Source organism: Theobroma cacao, chromosome 4, assembly GCF_053813885.1.
Source record: "Theobroma cacao isolate CCN51 chromosome 4, ASM5381388v1, whole genome shotgun sequence".
Taxonomy (NCBI): domain Eukaryota; kingdom Viridiplantae; phylum Streptophyta; class Magnoliopsida; order Malvales; family Malvaceae; genus Theobroma; species Theobroma cacao.
In genome coordinates this window covers 14943513-14965171 of record NC_142642.1, presented here as the reverse complement: position 1 = coordinate 14965171, position 21659 = coordinate 14943513, and positions in this window count along the sequence as shown.

The window sequence follows — 21659 nt, the reverse complement described above, 5'->3', positions numbered from 1 at the left end:
GATTTTAGCTTGATTTCTACCTTTCCTATGCCTTTATTTCCATTTAGCATGCTTGAGGAGAGAGATCAAAAAGTGATATCAAGGGCTGCACGAAATTCTAGGGGAGAGAAATTGAAATTTTTAGGTTTTGATTTTTAGTTAAATTGATAGTTTTAGTTAGTTAAATGTGTTTAGAAATTAAATTGGGCAATAAATCATTAAATTTTCACAATACCCACTCTTGGCTGGATGCTCAATGCTGTACAATGATGATGAATTGATTTTATTTTAAGGGAAATGAAGAGAAAATGATGAAAAACAATTAAACGTGATAGAAAAACAAAGTAGAAAATTAACCGAGTTAATGTGCCATTTTTGGCCGAATTTTCCAAGGAAGGGAGTGAGATGATTTTGTTGTTTTTAGAAGGTTATTGGCTGATATTTAATGGTTAGAAATGTTGGAGAGAGAATGGGATGATTTAGAGCTAAAATGGAGCGCGTTAGCAATTTATCGGGCAAAGTGCCAAAAATAGGTTAATACCGCGTTTAAGCCGTTTTAAGCTATTGCATTTCATACCATGCATTAGTATAGGATTTAAGTTAATTATATAGTGATTTAGCATCAATGTGATGAATTGTGTAAATTTTTGTAATGTGTCTAGGAGGAGAGCCTTCCGGAAAAGGCAAAGAAGTCGTACCCTTGGGGCGCTTAGAAAGCTTTTAGTTTGTACAAACAGTGAGTAAACTTATTATTATTGTAAATTATCTAGAGTTTATTTTAAATGCCCTTTATGTATTTTATGAAATGAGAACGAGATTAAAACGGGATTTATGATGTTTTAGGAATAAATGTGACAAATAAAAATATATTGTATTGATTATGAAATTGAGTAATTGGAGGCTGCAAATTGACTTGAAAAATATATATTTTACTAAGAATGGCTTATGAGAAATGAGTATATGTGGCTATATTTTGTGAGTGCATTTGGGAAATTTATGTAAGTTGTTTTACTATGCAGGCTGGATAAATAAATAAAAGCCAAGTTATACTGTCGAAATTTTATTAAAATTGGTGGGTTAGTCACTACAGTGACGGGTTTTCATGGACTACCTATTAGAGGGGCACGGTAAACCCAGTTATATAGTTACTCCGGTTGTAGAGGCGAGGAGGGTAACTCCCGGGGTAGTATTAGAGCTCACTTCACGTCGAACCCCCACGTGAATGTGTAACTCGGCCAACGCCAAGGGACGGCTGGTTTTAAAAATAAGAATGTGTTTCACGTGTGAATATTTTAACACCCTTGGCGGACTCGGTTAGATGCCTCGTCCAAGGTATCCCCGAGGATTAGTTTTGGCTTGAGCCTTGTTTTGATAAAAGACATAAGCCTTAACAATTGTTTTGGTAAATTACAAATATTTTATGGTTTAAGAAATAAATTGAAAACATTATGAAATGGGTTGAAATTTGTTGTTTAAACTTGCCTCCATTTTACTCGCCTTTAGATATTTATGATAATGTCTGTTTACTCATTGGGATTGCAAAATCTCACCCAACTCCTTTCCACCCATTTCAGGTTCAGTATAAACTGTAGATAGCTGATCTCATCGAGGACTACCATTGGATCTACATTTTCCAAATCGTAGGTTCACAGTCCTCTTTACTTTTGTTTATTCGGGGGCCCTCTTGTTATTGTAAAGTAAATTAAATATTTTGGCTTACTGTATTTCAGTATGTATAAATTTATTTAGCTTTTACGCTATAAAAATTATTCACGTATAACTCTATAAATATTGTTTTATAAGAAAATAGAATATTTTCCTTAATATTTCTTTTATTTTCTTATTATATTCAAATAACCGTAATTTCATTTTAAATGAAGATTTTAGACTTTTAAACTCATTTTGAATATGAATTATGTGTTTTGTACTTGTATATTACGTTTTAGCCAGTTTCGAAATTTTTGAAAAAAAAATGACCAAAATACCCTGTGTGGCGAAAATTTTATTTTGATTGTTTTTTATCTAAAATAGTATATATTCTCTAAAACATCGATATTTAACAATGATTGCTCACAGGAAAGGAAAGAAACTGATATGTAAGCCTTGCGGGGTTCCGGTTGGCATTCCGGATAATGAGTGTCAATCGGGACGTCGCGACGATTGTCATGGGCTCGAGGGGAGTACCGGGTCGTGACATAAGCTGTTTTTCTAAAAAATATAAAACAATTCACCTCAAAATTAATAATGAGATTATAAAACCATCTAAAACGATTAATAAGGCTTTCAAAGGCATGGGTAACTGTAAATGGACTTTTCTTGTTAGTGGATGGCTTTCACTTCATGTTTCTCGGGGTAAACACGCAATTTCAATCTATTTTAATAAAAAATGTAAAATAATTCACGTCAAAATTAATAATGAGATTATAAAACCATTTAAAGCGAGTAAGAAGGCCTTTAAAGGCATGAGTGACTATAAATGGACTTTTCTTGTTAGTGGATTGCTTTCGCTCCATGTTTCCCAAGGTAGACATGCAATCCCTATATGTTTTAACCAAAAATGTAAAAAAATTCAACCTAAAATCTATAATGAGATTATAAAACCATTTAAAGCGAGTAATAAGGCTTTGAAAGGCATGAGTGACTATAAATAGACTTTTCTTGTCAATGGATGGCTTTTGCTTCACGTTTCTTGAGGTAAACATTCAGTTATAAGCTGTTTTTATAAAAAATGTAAAACAATTCACCTTAAAATTAATAATGAGATTATAAAACCATTTAAAGCGAGTAATAAGGCTTTCAAAGGCATGAGTGACTATAAATGGACTTTTCTTGTTAGTGGATGGCTTTCACTCCATGTTTCTCGAGGTAAACATGCAATTTCAAACTGTTTTAATAAAAAATGTAAAAAAAGTCACCTGAAAATTAATAATGAGATTATAAAACCATTTAAAGCGAGTAATAAGGCTTTTAAAGGCATGAGTGACTATAAATGGACTTTTCTTGTTAGTGGATGGCTTTCACTCCATGTTTCTCGAGGTAAACATGAAATTTCAATCTGTTTTAATAAAAAATGTAAAAAAAGTCATCTCAAAATTAATAATAAGATTATAAAACTATTTAAAGCGAGTAATAAGGCTTTCAAAGGCATGAGTGACTATAAATGGACTTTTCTTGTTTGTGGATGCCTTTCACTCCATGTTTCTCGAGGTAAACAAGCAATTTATATCTGTTTTAATGAAAAATGTAAAAAAATTCACCTCAAAATTAATAATGAGATTATAAAACCAATTAAAGCGAGTAGTAAGACTTTCAAAGCCATGAGTGACTATAAATGAATTTTTCTTGTTAGTGGATTGCTTTCCCTCCATGTTTCCCGAGGTACACATGCAATTTCAATCTGTTTTAACGAAAAATGTAAAAATAATCAACTTAAAATCAATAATGAGATTATAAAACCATTTAAAGCGAGTAAGAAGGTTTTCAAAGGTATGAGTGACTGTAAATAGACTTTTCTTGTTAGTGGAATGCTTTCACTCCATGTTTCCCGGGGTAAACATGCAATTTCAATCTGTTTTAATAAAAAATGTAAAAAAATTCACCTCAAACTTCATAATGAGATTATAAAACCATTTAAAGCGAGTAATAAGGCTTTCAAAGGCATGAGTAACTATAACTGGACTTTTCTTGTTAGTGGATTGCTCTCGCTCCATGTTTCCCAAGGTAGACATGCAATCTCAATATGTTTTAACCAAAAAAGTAAAAAAATTCAACCTAAAATCAATTGCGAGATTATAAAACCATTTAAAGCGAGTAATAATGCTTTGAAAGGCATGGGTGACTATAAATAGACTTTTCTTGTCAATAGATGGCTTTCGCTTCACGTTTCTTGAGGTAAACATTCAATTATAAGCTGTTTTTCTAAAAAATGTAAAAAAATTCACCTCAAAATTAATAATGAGATTATAAAACCATTTAAAACGATTAATAAGGCTTTCAAAGGCATGAGTAACTGTAAATGGACTTTTCTTGTTAGTGGATGGCTTTCACTCCATGCTTCTCGGGGTAAACACACAATTTCAATATGTTTTAATAAAAAATGTAAAAAAATTCACCGCAAAATTAATAATGAGATTATAAAACCATTTAAAGCGAGTAATAAGGCCTTTCAAGGAACGAGTGATTATAAATGGACTTTTCTTGTTAGTGGATGGCTTTCGGTCCATGTTTCTTAAAGTAAACACGCAATCTCAAAATGTTTTAACCAAAAATGTAAAAAAATTCAACCCAAAATCAATAATGAGATTATAAAACCATTTAAAGCGAATAATAAGGTTTTGAAAGGCATGAGTGACTATAAATAGACTTTTCTTGTCAATGGACGGCTTTTGCTTCACGTGTCTTGAGGTAAACATTCAATTATAAGCTGTTTTTCTCAAAAATGTAAAAATATTCACCTTAAAATTAATAATTAGATTATAAAACCATTTAAAACGAGTAATAAGGCTTTCAAAGGCATGAGTAATTATAAATGGACTTTTCTTACTAGTGGATGGCTTTCACTCCATGTTACTCGAGGTAAACATGCAATTTCAATCTGTTTTAATGAAAAATGTAAGAAAATTCACCTCAAAATTAATAATGAGATTATAAAACCATTTAAAGCGAGTAATAAGGCTATTAAAGGCATGAGTGACTATAAATGGACTTTTTTTGCTAGTGGGTGACTTTCGCTCCATGTTTCCCAAGGTAAACTTGCAATCTCAATATGTTTTAACCAAAAATGTAAAAAAATTCAACTTAAAATCAATAATGAGATTATAAAACCATTTAAAGCGAGTAATAAGGCTTTGAAAGGCATGAGTGACTATAAATAGACTTTTCTTGTCAATGGATGGCTTTCGCTTCGCGTTTCTTGAGGTAAACATTCAATTATAAGCTGTTTTTATCAAAAATATAAAAAAAGTCACCTCAAAATTAATAATGAGATTATAAAACCATTTAAATCGAGTAATAAGGCTTTCAAAGGCCTGAGTGATTGTAAATGTACTTTTCTTGTTAGAGGATGACTTTCACTCCATGTTTATCGAGGTAAACATGCAATTTCAATATGTTTTAACGAAAAATGTAAAAAAATTCACCTCAAAATTAATAGTGAAATCATAAAACCATTTAAAGAGAGTAATACGGCTTTCAAAGGCATGAGTGACTATAAATGGACTTTTCTTGTTAGTGGATGGCTTTCACTCCATGTTTCTCGAGGTAAACATGTAATTTCAATCTGTTTTAATTAAAAATGTAAAAAAATTCACCTCAAAATTTATAATGAGATTATAAAACCATTTAAAGCGAGTAATAAGGCTTTCAAAGGCATGAGTGACTATAAATGGACATTTCTTGTTAGTGGATGGCTTTCACTCCATGTTTCCTGATGTAAACATGGAATTTCAATCTGTTTTAATGAAAAATGTAAAAATAATCAACTTAAAATCAATAATGAGATTATAAAAGCATTTAAAGCGAGTAATAAGGCTTTCAAACGCATCAGTGACTATAAATGGACATTTCTTGTTAGTGGATGGCTTTCGCTCCATGTTTCCTGATGTAAACATGCAATCTCAACATGTTTTAACCAAAAATGTAAAAAAATTCTACCTAAAATCAATAATGAGATTATAAAACCATTTAAAGCGAGTAATAAGGCTTTGAAAGGCATGAGTGACTATAAATAGACTTTTCTTGTCAATGGATGGCTTTCACTTCACGTTTCTTGAGGTAAACATTCAATTATAAGCTGTATTTCTCAAAAAAGTAAAAACATTCACCTCAAAATTAATAATGAGATTATAAAACCATTTAAAGCGAGCAATAAGGCTTTCAAAGGCATGAGTAACTATAAATGGACTTTTCTTGTTAGTGGATGGCTTTCACTCCATATTTCTTGAGGTAAACATGCAATTTCAATCTGTTTTAATAAAAAATATAAAAAAATTCAGCTCAAAATTGATAATGAGATTATAAAACCATTTAAAGCGAGTAATAAGGCTTTGAAAGGCATAAGTGACTATAGATAGACTTTTCTTGCCAATGGATGGCTTTCGCTTCATATTTCTTGAGGTAAACATTCAATTATAAGCTGTTTTTATCAAAAATGTAAAACAATTCACCTTAAAATTAATAATGAGATTATAAAACCATTTAAAGCGAGTAATAAGGCGTTCAAAGGCATGAGTGACTATAAATGGACTTTTCTTGTTAGTGGATGGCTTTCACTCTATGTTTCTCGAGGTAAACATACAATTTCAATCTGTTTTAATAAAAAAGGTAAAAAAAGTCACCTCAAAATTAATAATGAGATTATGAAACCATTTAAAGCGAGCAATAAAGCTTTGAAAGGCATGAGTGACTATAAATGGACATTTCTTCTTAGTGGATGGCTTTCGCTCCATGTTTCCTGATGTAAACATGCAATTTCAATCTGTTTTAATGAAAAATGTATAAAAATTCAACTTAAAACCAATAATGAGATTATAAAACAATTTAAAGCGAGTAATAAGGCTTTCAAAGCTATGAGTGACTATAAATAGACTTTTCTTGTCAATGGATGGCTTACACCTCACGTTTCTCGAGGTAAACAATCAATTATAAGCTGTGTTTATCAAAAATGTGAAAAAATTCACCTCAAAATCAATAATGAGATCATAAAATCATTTAAAGCGAGTAATAAGGCTTTCAGACGCATCGTGACTATAAATGGATATTTCTTGTTAGTGGATGGCTTTCGCTCCATGTTTCCTGATGTAAACATGCAATTTCAATCTATTTTAACGAAAAATGTAAAAATAATCAACTTAAAATCAATACTGAGATTATAAAACCATTTAAAGCGAGTAATAAGGTTTTCAAAGGTATAAGTGACTATAAATAGACTTTTCTTGTTAGTGGAATGCTTTCACTCCATGTTTCTCGAGGTAAACATGCAATTTCACTCTGTTTTAATAAAAAATGTAAAAAAATTCACGTCAGACTTGATAATGAGATTATAAAACCATTTAAAGCGAGTAATAAGGCTTTCAAAAGCATGAGTGACTGTAAATGGACATTTCTTGTTAGCGGATGGCTTTCGTTCCATGTTTCCCAAGGTAAACATGCAATCTCAATATGTTTTAACCAAAAATGTAAAAAAATTCAACCTAAAATCAATAATGATATTATAAAACCATTTAAAGCGAGTAATAAAGCTTTGAAAGGCATGAGTGACTATAAATAGACTTTTCTTGTCAATGGATGGCTTTCACTTCACGTTTCTTGAGGTAAACATTCAATTATAAGCTGTATTTCTCAAAAATGTAAAAACATTCACCTCAATAATTAATAATGAGATTATAAAACCATTTAAAGCGAGCAGTAAGCCTTTCAAAAGCATGAGTAACTATAAATGGCCTGTTCTTGTTAGTGGATGGCTTTCACTCCATATTTCTCGAGGTAAACATACAATTTCAATCTGTTTTAATAAAAAATATAAAAAAATTCAGCTCAAAATTGATAATGAGATTATAAAACCATCTAAAGCGAGTAATAAGGCCTTTAAAGGCATGAGTGACTATAAATGGACTTTTCTTGTTAGTGGGTGGCTTTCGCTCCATATTTCCCAAGGTAAACATGCAATCTCAATATGTTTTAACCAAAAATGTAAAAAAATTCAACTTAAAATCAATAATGAGATTATAAAACCATTTAAAGCGAGTAATAAGGCTTTGAAAGGCATGAGTGACTATAAATAGACTTTTCTTGTCAATGGATGGCTTTCGCTTCGCGTTTCTTGAGGTAAACATTCAATTATAAGCTGTTTTTATCAAAAATGTAAAAAAAGTCACCTCAAAATTAATAATGAGATTATAAAACCATTTAAAGCGAGTAATAAGGCTTTCAAAGGCATGAGTGACTATAAATGGACTTTTCTTGTTAGTGGATGGCTTTCACTACATAATTCTCGAGGTAAACATGCAATTTCAATCTGTTTTAACGAAAAATGTTAAAAAATTCACCTCAAAATTAATAATGAAATTATAAAACCATTTAAAGCGAGTAATAAGGCTTTCAAAGGCATGAGTGACTATAAATGGACTTTTCTTGTTAGTGGATGGCTTTCACTCCATGTTTCTCGAGGTAAACATGTAATTTCAATCTGTTTTAATTAAAAATGTAAAAAATTCACCTCAAAATTGATAATGAGATTATAAAACCATTTAAAGCGAGTAATAAGGCTTTCAAAGGCATGAGTGACTATAAATGGAATTTTCTTGCTAGTGGATGGCTTTCGCTCCATGTTTCCCAAGGTAAACATGCAATCTCAATATGTTTTAACGAAACATGTAAAAAAATTCAACTTAAAATCAATAATGAGATTATAAAACCATTTAAAGCAAGTAATAAGGCTTTGAAAGGCATAAGTGACTATAGATAGACTTTTGCTGTCAATGGATGGCTTTCGCTTCATATTTCTTGAGGTAAACATTCAATTATAAGCTGTTTTTATCAAAAATGTAAAAAAAGTCACCTCAAAATTAATAATGAGATTATAAAACCATTTAAAGCGAGTAATAAAGCTTTCAAAGGCATGAGTGACTATAAATGGACTTTTCTTGTTAGTGGATGGCTTTCACTCCATGTTTCTCGAGGTAAACATGCAATTTCAATCTGCTTTAATAAAAAATGTAAAAAAAGTCACCTCAAAATTAATAATAAGATTATAAAACCATTTAAAGCGAGTAATAAGGCTTTCAAAGGCATCAGTGACTATAAATGGACTTTTCTTGTTAGTGGATGCCTTTCGCTCCATGTTTCCTGATGTAAACATGCAATTTCAATCTGTTTTAATAAAAAATGTATAAAAATTCAGCTTAAAATCAATAATGAGATTATAAAACCATTTACAGCGAGTAATAAGGCTTTGAAAGGCATGAGTGACTATATATAGACTTTTCTTGTCAATGGATGGCTTTTGCTTCACGTTTCATGAGGTAAACATTCAATTATAAGCTGTTTTTATGAAAAATGTAAAACAATTCACCTTAAAATTAATAATGAGATTATAAAACCATTTAAAGTGAGTAATAAGGCTTTCAAAGGCATGAGTGACTATAAATGGACTTTTCTTGTTAGTGGATGGCTTTCACTCCATGTTTCTCGAGGTAAACATGCAATTTCAAACTCTTTTAGTAAAAAATGTAAAAAAAGTCACCTGAAAATAATAATGAGATTATAAAACCATTTAAAGCGAGTAATAAGGCTTTTAAAGGCATGAGTGACTATAAATGGACTTCTCTAGTTAGTGGATGGCTTTCACTCCATGTTTCTCGAGATAAACAAGAAATTTCAATCTGTTTTAATAAAAAATGTAAAAAAAGTCATCTCAAAATTAATAATGAGATTATAAAACCATTTAAAGCGAGTAATAAGGCTTTCAAAGGCATGAGTGACTATAAATAGACTTTTCTTGTTAGTGGAATGCTTTCACTCCATGTTTCTCGAGGTAAACATGCAATTTCAATCTGTTTTAATAAAAAATGTAAAAAAATTCACCTCAAACTTCATAATGAGATTATAAAACCATTTAAAGCGAGTAATAAGGATTTCAAAGGCATGAGTGACTACAACTGGGCTTTTCTTGTTAGTGGATTGCTTTCGCTCCATGTTTCCCAAGGTAGACATGCAATCTCAATATGTTTTAACCAAAAAAGTAAAAAAATTCAACCTAAAATCAATTGCGAGATTATAAAACCATTTAAAGCGAGTAATAATGCTTTTAAAGGCATGAGTGACTATAAATAGACTTTTCTTGTCAATAGATGGCTTTCGCTTCACGTTTCTTGAGGTAAACATTCAATTGTAAGCTGTTTTTCTAAAAAATGTAAAAAAATTCACCTCAAAATTAATAATGAGATTATAAAACCATTTAAAACGATTAATAAGGCTTTCAAAGGCATGAGTAACTGTAAATGGACTTTTCTTGTTAGTGGATGGCTTTCACTCCATGTTTCTCGGGGTAAACAAACAATTTCAATCTGTTTTAATAAAAAATGTAAAAAAATTCACCTTAAAATTCATAATGAGATTATAAAACCATTTAAAGCGAGTAATAAGGCCTTTAAAGGCATGAGTGACTATAAATGGACTTTTCTTGTTAGTGGATGGCTTTCGCTCCATGTTTCTTAAAGTAAACATGCAATCTCAATATGTTTTAACCAAAAATGTAAAACAACTCAACCTAAAATCAATAATGAGATTAGAAAACCATTTAAAGCGAATAATAAGGCTTTGAAAGGCATGAGTGACTATAAATAGACTTTTGTTGTCATTGGACGGCTTTTGCTTCACGTTTCTTGAGGTAAACGTTCAATTATAAGCTGTTTTTCTCAAAAATGTAAAAAAATTCACCTTAAAATTAATAATTAGATTATAAAACCATTTAAAACGAGTAATAAGGCTTTCAAAGGCATGAGTAACTATAAATGGACTTTTCTTGCTAGTGGATGGCTTTCACTCCATGTTACTCGAGGTAAACATGCAATTTCAATCTGTTTTAATGAAAAATGTAAAAAAATTTACCTCAAAATTAATAATGAGATTATAAAACCAATTAAAGCTAGTAATAAGGCTTTCAAAGGCATGAGTGACTATAAATGGACTTTTCATGTTAGTGGATGGCTTTCACTCCATGTTTCTCGAGGTAAACATGCAATTTCAATCCGTTTTAATGAAAAATGTAAAAAAATTCACCTCAAAATTAATAATGAGATTATAAAACCATTTAAAGCTAGTAATAAGACTTTCAAAGGCATGAGTGACTATAAATGGACTTTTCTTGTTAGTGGATGGCTTTCACTCCATGTTTCTCGAGGTAAACATGCAATTTCAATCTGCTTTAATAAAAAATGTAAAAAAAGTCACCTCAAAATTAATAATAAGATTATAAAACCATTTAAAGCGAGTAATAAGGCTTTCAAAGGCATCAGTGACTATAAATGGACTTTTCTTGTTAGTGGATGGCTTTCGCTCCATGTTTCCTGATGTAAACATGCAATTTCAATCTGTTTTAATGAAAAATGTATAAAAATTCAACTTAAAATCAATAATGAGATTATAAAACCATTTAAAGCGAGTAATAAGGCTTTAAAAGGCATGAGTGACTATAAATAGACTTTTCTTGTCAATGGATGGCTTTTGCTTCACGTTTCATGAGGTAAACATTCAATTATAAGCTGTTTTTATGAAAAATGTAAAACAATTCACCTTAAAATTAATAATGAGATTATAAAACCATTTAAAGCGAGTAATAAGGCTTTCAGAGGCATGAGTGACTATAAATGGACTTTTCTTGTTAGTGGATGGCTTTCACTCCATGTTTCTCGAGGTAAACATGAAATTTCAATCTGTTTTAATAAAAAATGTAAAAAAAGTCATCTCAAAATTAAAAATGAGATTACAAAACCATTTAAAGCGAGTAATAAGGCTTTCAAAGGCATGAGTGACTATAAAGAGACTTTTCTTGTTTATGGATGGCTTTCACTCCATGTTTCTCAAGGTAAAGAAACAATTTCAATCTGTTTTAATAAAAAATGTAAAAAAATTCACCTCAAAATTAATAATGAGATTATAAAACCGTTTAAAGCGGGTAATAAGGCTTTCAAAGGCATGAGTGACTATAAATGGATTTTTCTTGTTAGTGGATTGCTTTCCCTCCATGTTTCCCGAGGTAAACATGCAATTTCAATCTGTTTTAATAAAAAATGTGAAAAAATTCACGTCAAACTTAATAATGAGATTATAAAACCATTTAAAGCGAGCAATAAGCCTTTCAAAGGCATGAGTAACTATAAATGGACTTTTCTTGTTAGTGGATGGCTTTCACTCCATATTTCTTGAGGTAAACATGCAATTTCAATCTGTTTTAATAAAAAATATAAAAAAATTCAGCTCAAAATTGATAATGAGATTATAAAACCATTTAAAGCGAGTAATAAGGCTTTGAAAGGCATAAGTGACTATAGATAGACTTTTCTTGCCAATGGATGGCTTTCGCTTCATAGTTCTTGAGGTAAACATTCAATTATAAGCTGTTTTTATCAAAAATGTAAAACAATTCACCTTAAAATTAATAATGAGATTATAAAACCATTTAAAGCGAGTAATAAGGCGTTCAAAGGCATGAGTGACTATAAATGGACTTTTCTTGTTAGTGGATGGCTTTCACTCTATGTTTCTCGAGGTAAACATACAATTTCAATCTGTTTTAATAAAAAATGTAAAAAAAGTCACCTCAAAATTAATAATGAGATTATGAAACCATTTAAAGCGAGCAATAAAGCTTTGAAAGGCATGAGTGACTATAAATGGACATTTCTTCTTAGTGGATGGCTTTCGCTCCATGTTTCCTGATGTAAACATGCAATTTCAATTGTTTTAATGAAAAATGTATAAAAATTCAACTTAAAACCAATAATGAGATTATAAAACAATTTAAAGCGAGTAATAAGGCTTTCAAAGCTATGAGTGACTATAAATAGACTTTTCTTGTCAATGGATGGCTTACACCTCACGTTTCTCAAGGTAAACAATCAATTATAAGCTGTGTTTATCAAAAATGTGAAAAAATTCACCTCAAAATCAATAATGAGATCATAAAATCATTTAAAGCGAGTAATAAGGCTTTCAGACGCATCGTGACTATAAATGGACATTTCTTGTTAGTGGATGGCTTTCGCTCCATGTTTCCTGATGTAAACATGCAATTTCAATCTGTTTTAAAGAAAAATGTAAAAATAATCAACTTAAAATCAATACTGAGATTATAAAACCATTTAAAGCGAGTAATAAGGTTTTCAAAGGTATAAGTGACTATAAATAGACTTTTCTTGTTAGTGGAATGCTTTCACTCCATGTTTCTCGAGGTAAACATTCAATTTCACTCTGTTTTAATAAAAAATGTAAAAAAATTCACGTCAGACTTGATAATGAGATTATAAAACCATTTAAAGCGAGTAATAAGGCTTTCAAAAGCATGAGTGACTGTAAATGGACTTTTCTTGTTAGCGGATGGCTTTCGTTCCATGTTTCCCAAGGTAAACATGCAATCTCAATATGTTTTAACCAAAAATGTAAAAAAATTCAACCTACAATCAATAATGATATTATAAAACAATTTAAAGCGAGTAATAAAGCTTTAAAAGGCATGAGTGACTATAAATAGACTTTTCTTGTCAATGGATGGCTTACACTTCACGTTTCTTGAGGTAAACATTCAATTATAAGCTGTATTTCTCAAAAATGCAAAAACATTCACCTCAAAATTAATAATGAGATTATAAAATCATTTAAAGCGAGCAGTAAGCCTTTCAAAAGCATGAGTAACTATAAATGGCCTGTTCTTGTTAGTGGATGGCTTTCACTCCATATTTCTCGAGGTAAACATACAATTTCAATCTGTTTTAATAAAAAATATAAAAAAATTCAGCTCAAAATTGATAATCAGATTATAAAACCATCTAAAGCGAGTAATAAGGCCTTTAAAGGCATGAGTGACTATAAATGGACTTTTCTTGTTAGTGGGTGGCTTTCGCTCCATATTTCCCAAGGTAAACATGCAATCTCAATATGTTTTAACCAAAAATGTAAAAAAATTCAACTTAAAATCAATAATGAGATTATAAAACCATTTAAAGCGAGTAATAAGGCTTTGAAAGGCATGAGTGACTATAAATAGACTTTTCTTGTCAATGGATGGCTTTCGCTTCGCGTTTCTTGAGGTAAACATTCAATTATAAGCTGTTTTTATAAAAAATGTAAAAAAAGTCACCTCAAAATTAATAATGAGATTATAAAACCATTTAAAGCAAGTAATAAGGCTTTCAAAGGCATGAGTGACTATAAATGGACTTTTCTTGTTAGTGGATGGCTTTCACTCCATGTTTCTCGAGGTAAACATGCAATTTCAATCTGTTTTAACAAAAAATGTTAAAAAATTCACCTCAAAATCAATAATGAGATTATAAAACCATTTAAAGAGAGTAATAAGGCTTTGAAAGGCATAAGTGACTATAGATAGACTTTTGCTGTCAATGGATGGCTTTCGCTTCATATTTCTTGAGGTAAACATTCAATTATAAGCTGTTTTTATCAAAAATGTAAAAAAAGTCACCTCAAAATTAATAATGAGATTATAAAACCATTTAAATCGAGTAATAAGGCTTTCAAAGGCATGAGTGACTATAAATGGACTTTTCTTGTTAGTGGATGGCTTTCACTCCATGTTTCTCGAGGTAAACATGCAATTTTAATCTGTTTTAACGAAAAATGTTAAAAAATTCACCTCAAAATTAATAATGAAATTATAAAACCATTTAAAGTGAGTAATAAGGCTTTCAAAGGCATGAGTGACTATAAATGGACTTTTCTTGTTAGTGGATGGCTTTCACTCCATGTTTCTCGAGGTAAACATGTAATTTCAATCTGTTTTAATTAAAAATGAAAAAAATTCACCTCAAAATTGATAATGAGATTATAAAACCATTTAAAGCGAGTAATAAGGCTTTCAAAGGCATGAGTGACTATAAATGGAATTTTCTTGCTAGTGGATGGCTTTCGCTCCATGTTTCCCAAGGTAAACATGCAATCTCAATATGTTTTAACGAAACATGTAAAAAAATTCAACTTAAAATCAATAATGAGATTATAAAACCATTTAAAGCGAGTAATAAGGCTTTGAAAGGCATAAGTGACTATAGATAGACTTTTGCTGTCAATGGATGGCTTTCGCTTCATATTTCTTGAGGTAAACATTCAATTATAAGCTGTTTTTATCAAAAATGTAAAAAAAGTCACTTCAAAATTAATAATGAGATTATAAAACCATTTAAAGCGAGTAATAAGGCTTTCAAAGGCATGAGTGACTATAAATGGACTTTTCTTGTTAGTGGATGGCTTTCACTCCATGTTTCTCGAGGTAAACATGCAATTTCAATCTGCTTTAATAAAAAATGTAAAAAAAGTCACCTCAAAATTAATAATAAGATTACAAAACCATTTAAAGCGAGTAATAAGGCTTTCAAAGGCATCAGTGACTATAAATGGACTTTTCTTGTTAGTGGATGGCTTTCGTTCCATGTTTCCTGATGTAAACATGCAATTTCAATATGTTTTAATGAAAAATGTATAAAAATTCAACTTAAAATCAATAATGAGATTATAAAACCATTTAAAGCGAGTAATAAGGCTTTGAAAGGCATGAGTGACTATAAATAGACTTTTCTTGTCAATGGATGGCTTTTGCTTCACGTTTCATGAGGTAAACATTCAATTATAAGCTGTTTTTATGAAAAATGTAAAACAATTCACCTTAAAATTAATAATGAGATTATAAAACCATTTAAAGTGAGTAATAAGGCTTTCAAAGGCATGAGTGACTATAAATGGACTTTTCTTGTTAGTGGATGGCTTTCACTCCATGTTTCTCGAGGTAAACATGCAATTTTAAACTCTTTTAATAAAAAATGTAAAAAAAGTCACCTGAAAATAATAATGAGATTATAAAACCATTTAAAGCGAGTAATAAGGCTTTTAAAGGCATGAGTGACTATAAATGGACTTCTCTAGTTAGTGGATGGCTTTCACTCCATGTTTCTCGAGATAAACATGAAATTTCAATCTGTTTTAATAAAAAATGTAAAAAAAGTCATCTCAAAATTAATAATGAGATTATAAAACCATTTAAAGCGAGTAATAAGGCTTTCAAAGGCATGAGTGACTATAAATAGACTTTTCTTGTTAGTGGAATGCTTTCACTCCATGTTTCCCGAGGTAAACATGCAATTTCAATCTGTTTTAATAAAAAATGTAAAAAAATTCACCTCAAACTTCATAATGAGATTATAAAACCATTTAAAGCGAGTAATAAGGCTTTCAAAGGCATGAGTGACTACAACTGGGCTTTTCTTGTTAGTGGATTGCTTTCGCTCCATGTTTCCCAAGGTAGACATGCAATTTCAATATGTTTTTACCAAAAAAGTAAAAAAATTCAACCTAAAATCAATTGCGAGATTATAAAACCATTTAAAGCGAGTAATAATGCTTTGAAAGGCATGAGTGACTATAAATAGACTTTTCTTGTCAATAGATGGCTTTCGCTTCACGTTTCTTGAGGTAAACATTCAATTGTAAGCTGTTTTTCTAAAAAATGTAAAAAAATTCACCTCAAAATTAATAATGAGATTATAAAACCATTTAAAACGATTAATAAGGCTTTCAAAGGCATGAGTAACTGTAAATGGACTTTTCTTGTTAGTGGATGGCTTTCACTCCATGTTTCTCGGGGTAAACAAACAATTTCAATCTGTTTTAATAAAAAATGTAAAAAAATTCACCTCAAAATTCATAATGAGATTATAAAACCATTTAAAACGAGTAATAAGGCCTTTAAAGGCATGAGTGACTATAAATGGACTTTTCTTCTTAGTGGCTGGCTTTTGCTCCATGTTTCTTAAAGTAAACATGCAATCTCAATATGTTTTAACCAAAAATGTAAAATAATTCAACCTAAAATCAATAATGAGATTAGAAAACCATTTAAAGCGAATAATAAGGCTTTGAAAGGCATGAGTGACTATAAATAGACTTTTCTTGTCATTGGACGGCTTTTGCTTCACGTTTCTTGATGTAAACGTTCAATTATAAGCTGTTTTTCTCAAAAATGTAAAAAAATTCACCTTAAAATTAATAATTAGATTATAAAACTATTTAAAACGAGTAATAAGGCTTTCAAAGGCATGAGTAACTATAAATGGACTTTTCTTGCTAGTGGATGGCTTTCACTCCATGTTACTCGAGGTAAACATGCAATTTCAATCTGTTTTAATGAAAAATGTAAACAAATTTACCTCAAAATTAATAATGAGATTATAAAACCAATTAAAGCTAGTAATAAGGCTTTCAAAGGCATAAGTGACTATAAATGGACTTTTCATGTTAGTGGATGGCTTTCACTCCATGTTTCTCGAGGTAAACATGCAATTTCAATCCGTTTTAATGAAAAATGTAAAAAAATTCACCTCAAAATTAATAATGAGATTATAAAACCATTTAAAGCAAGTAATAAGACTTTCAAAGGCATGAGTGACTATAAATGGACTTTTCTTGTTAGTGGATGGCTTTCACTCCATGTTTCTCGAGGTAAACATGCAATTTCAATCTGCTTTAATAAAAAATGTAAAAAAAGTCACCTCAAAATTAATAATAAGATTATAAAACCATTTAAAGCGAGTAATAAGGCTTTCAAAGGCATCAGTGACTATAAATGGACTTTTCTTGTTAGTGGATGGCTTTCGCTCCATGTTTCCTGATGTAAACATGCAATTTCAATCTGTTTTAATGAAAAATGTATAAAAATTCAACTTAAAATCAATAATGAGATTATAAAACCATTTAAAGCGAGTAATAAGGCTTTGAAAGGCATGAGTGACTATAAATAGACTTTTCTTGTCAATGGATGGCTTTTGCTTCACGTTTCATGAGGTAAACATTCAATTATAAGCTGTTTTTATGAAAAATGTAAAACAATTCACCTTAAAATTAATAATGAGATTATAAAACCATTTAAGGCGAGTAATAAGGCTTTAAAAGGCATGAGTGACTATAAATGGACTTTTCTTGTTAGTGGATGGCTTTCACTCCATGTTTCTCGAGGTAAACATGCAATTTCAAACTCTTTTAATAAAAAATGTAAAAAAAGTCACCTGAAAATAATAATGAGATTATAAAACCATTTAAAGCGAGTAATAAGGCTTTTAAAGGCATGAGTGACTATAAATGGACTTTTCTTGTCAATGGATGGCTTTCACTTCACGTTTCTTGAGGTAAACATTCAATTATAAGCTGTTTTTATGAAAAATGTAAAACAATTCACCTTAATAATGAGTGACTGTAAATAGACTTTTCTTGTTAGTGGAATGCTTTCACTCCATGTTTCCCGGGGTAAACATGCAATTTCAATCTGTTTTAATAAAAAATGTGAAAAAATTCACGTCAAACTTAATAATGAGATTATAAAACCATTTAAAGCGAGTAATAAGGCTTTCAAAGGCATGAGTGACTATAAATGGACTTTTCTTGTTAGTGGATGGCTTTCGCTCCATGTTTCCCAAGGTAAACATGCAATCCCTATATGTTTTAACCAAAAATGTAAAAAAATTCAACCTAAAATCTATAATGAGATTATAAAACCATTTAAAGCGAGTAATAAGGCTTTGAAAGGCATGAGTGACTATAAATAGACTTTTCTTGTCAATGGATGGCTTTCACTTCACGTTTCTTGAGGTAAACATTCAATTATAAGCTGTTTTTATGAAAAATGTAAAACAATTCACCTTAAAATTAATAATGAGATTATAAAACCATTTAAAGCGAGTAATAAGGCTTTCAAAGGCATGAGTGACTATAAATGGACTTTTATTGTTAGTGGATGGCTTTCACTCCATGTTTCTCGAGGTAAACATGCAATTTCAATCTGTTTTAATAAAAAATGTGAAAAAAGTCACCTGAAAAATAATAATGAGATTATAAAACCATTTAAAGCGAGTAATAAGGCTTTTAAAGGCATGAGTGACTATAAATGGACTTTTCTAGTTAGTGGATGGCTTTCACTCCATGTTTCTCGAGGTAAACATGAAATTTCAATCTGTTTTAATAAAAAATGTAAAAAAAGTCATCTCAAAATTAAAAATGAGATTACAAAACCATTTAAAGCGAGTAATAAGGCTTTCAAAGGCATGAGTGACTATAAAGAGACTTTTCTTGTTTATGGATGGCTTTCACTCCATGTTTCTCGAGGTAAAGAAACAATTTCAATCTGTTTTAATGAAAAATGTAAAAAAATTCACCTCAAAATTAATAATGAGATTATAAATCCGTTTAAAGCGAGTAATAAGGCTTTCAAAGGCATGAGTGACTATAAATGGATTTTTCTTGTTAGTGGATTGCTTTCCCTCCATGTTTCCCGAGGTAAAGATGCAATTTCAATCTGTTTTAATAAAAAATGTGAAAAAATTCACGTCAAACTTAATAATGAGATTATAAAACCATTTAAAGCGAGTAATAAGACTTTCAAAGGCATGAGTGACTATAAATGGACTTTTCTTGTTAGTGGATGGCTTTCGCTCCATGTTTCCCAAGGTAAACATGCAATCCCTATATGTTTTAACCAAAAATGTAAAAAAATTCAACCTAAAATCTATAATGAGATTATAAAACCATTTAAAGCGAGTAATAAGGCTTTGAAAGACATGAGTGACTATAAATAGACTTTACTTGTCAATGGATGGCTTTCACTTCACGTTTCTTGAGGTAAACATTCAATTATAAGCTGTTTTTATGAAAAATGTAAAACAATTCACCTTAAAATTAATAATGAGTTTATAAAACCATTTAAAGCGAGTAATAAGGCTTTCAAAGGCATGAGTGACTATAAATGGACTTTTCTTGTTAGTGGATGGCTTTCACTCCATGTTTCTCGAGGTAAACATGCAATTTCACTCTGTTTTAATAAAAAATGTAAAAAAATTCACCTCAAACTTCTTAATGAGATTATAAAACCATTTAAAGCGAGTAATAAGGCTTTTAAAGGCATGAGTGACTATAAATGGACTTTTCTTGTTAGTGGATTGCTTTCGCTCCATGTTTCCCAAGGTCGACATGCAATCTCAATATGTTTTAACCAAAAATGTAAAAAAATTCAACCTAAAATCAATAAGGAGATTATAAAACCATTTAAAGCGAGTAATACTGCTTTGAAAGGCATGAGTGACTGTAAATAGACTTTTCTTTTCAATGGATGGCTTTCGCTTCACGTTTCTTGGGGTAAACATTCAATTATAAGCTGTTTTTCTAAAAAATGTAAAACAATTCACCTCAAAATTAATAATGAGATTATAAAATCATTTAAAACGATTAATAAGGCTTTCAAAGGCATGGGTAACTGTAAATGGACTTTTCTTGTTAGTGGATGGCTTTCACTCCATGTTTCTCGGGGTAAACACGCAATTTCAATCTATTTTAATAAAAAATGTAAAAAAATTCACCTCAAAATTAATAATGAGATTATAAAACCATTTAAAGCGAGTAAGAAGGCCTTTAAAGGCATGAGTGACTATAAATGGACTTTTCTTGTTAGTGGATGGCTTTCGCTCCATGTTTCCCAAATTAAACATGCAATCTCAATATGTTTTAACCAAAAATGTAAAACAATTCAACCTAAAATCAATAATGAGATTATAAAACCATTTAAAGCGAATAATAAGGCTTTGAAAGGCATGAGTGACTATAAATAGACTTTTCTTGTCAATGGACAGCTTTCGTTTCACGTTTCTTGAGGTAAACATTCAATTATAAGCTGTTTTTCTCAAAAATGTAAAAAAATTCAGCTTAAAATTAATAATTAGATTATAAAACCATTTAAAACGAGTAATAAGGCTTTCAAAGGCATGAGTAACTATAAATGGACTTTTCTTACTAGTGTATGGCTTTCACTCCATGTTACTCAAGGTAAACATGCAATTTGAATATGTTTTAATGAAAAATATAAAAAAATTCACCTCAAAATTAATAATGAGATTATAAAACCATTTAAAGCTAGTAATAAGACTTTCAAAAGTATGAGTGACTATAAATGGACTTTTCTTGTTAGTGGATAGCTTTCACTCCATGTTTCTCGAGGTAAATATTCAATTTCAATCTGTTTTAATAAAAAATGTAATAAAAGTAACCTCAAAATTAATAATGAGATTATAAAACCATTTAAAGCGAGTAATAAGGCTTTCAAAGGCATGAGTGACTATAAATGGACATTTCTTGTTCGTGGATGGCTTTTGCTTCATGTTTCCTGATGTAAACATGCAATTTCAATCTGTTTTAATGAAAAATGTAAAAAAATTCAACTGAAAATCAATAATTAGATTATAAAACAATTTAAAGCGAGTAATAAGGCTTTCAAAGCCATGAGTGACTATAAATAGACTTTTATTGTCAATTGGGTGGCTTACGCCTCACGTTTCTCAAGGTAAACATTCAATTATAAGCTCTTTTTATCAAAAATGTAAAAACAATTCAACTTAAAATCAGTAATGACATTATAAAACCATTTAAAGCGAATAATTAGGATTTCAAAGATATGCGTGACTATAAACGGAATTTTCTTGTTAGTGGATGGCTATCGCTCCATGTTTCCCAAGGTAAACATGCAATCTCAATATGTTTTAACGAGAAATGTAAACAAATTCAACTTAAAATCAATAATGAGATTATTAAACCATTTATAGCGAGTAATAAGGCTTTGAAAGGCATGAGTGACTATAGATAGACTTTTGTTGTCAATGGATGGCTTTCGCTTCATATTTCTTGAGGCAAACATTCAATTATAAGCTGTTTTTATCAAAAATGTAAAAAAATTCACCTTAAAATTAATAATGAGATTCTAAAACCATTTAAAGCGAGTAATAAAGCTTTCAAAGGCATGAGTGACTATAAATGGACTTTTCTTGTTAGTGGATGGCTTCCACTCCATGTTTCTCGAGGTAAACATGCAATTTCAAACTGTTTTAATAAAAAATGTACAAAAAGTCATCTCAAAATTAATA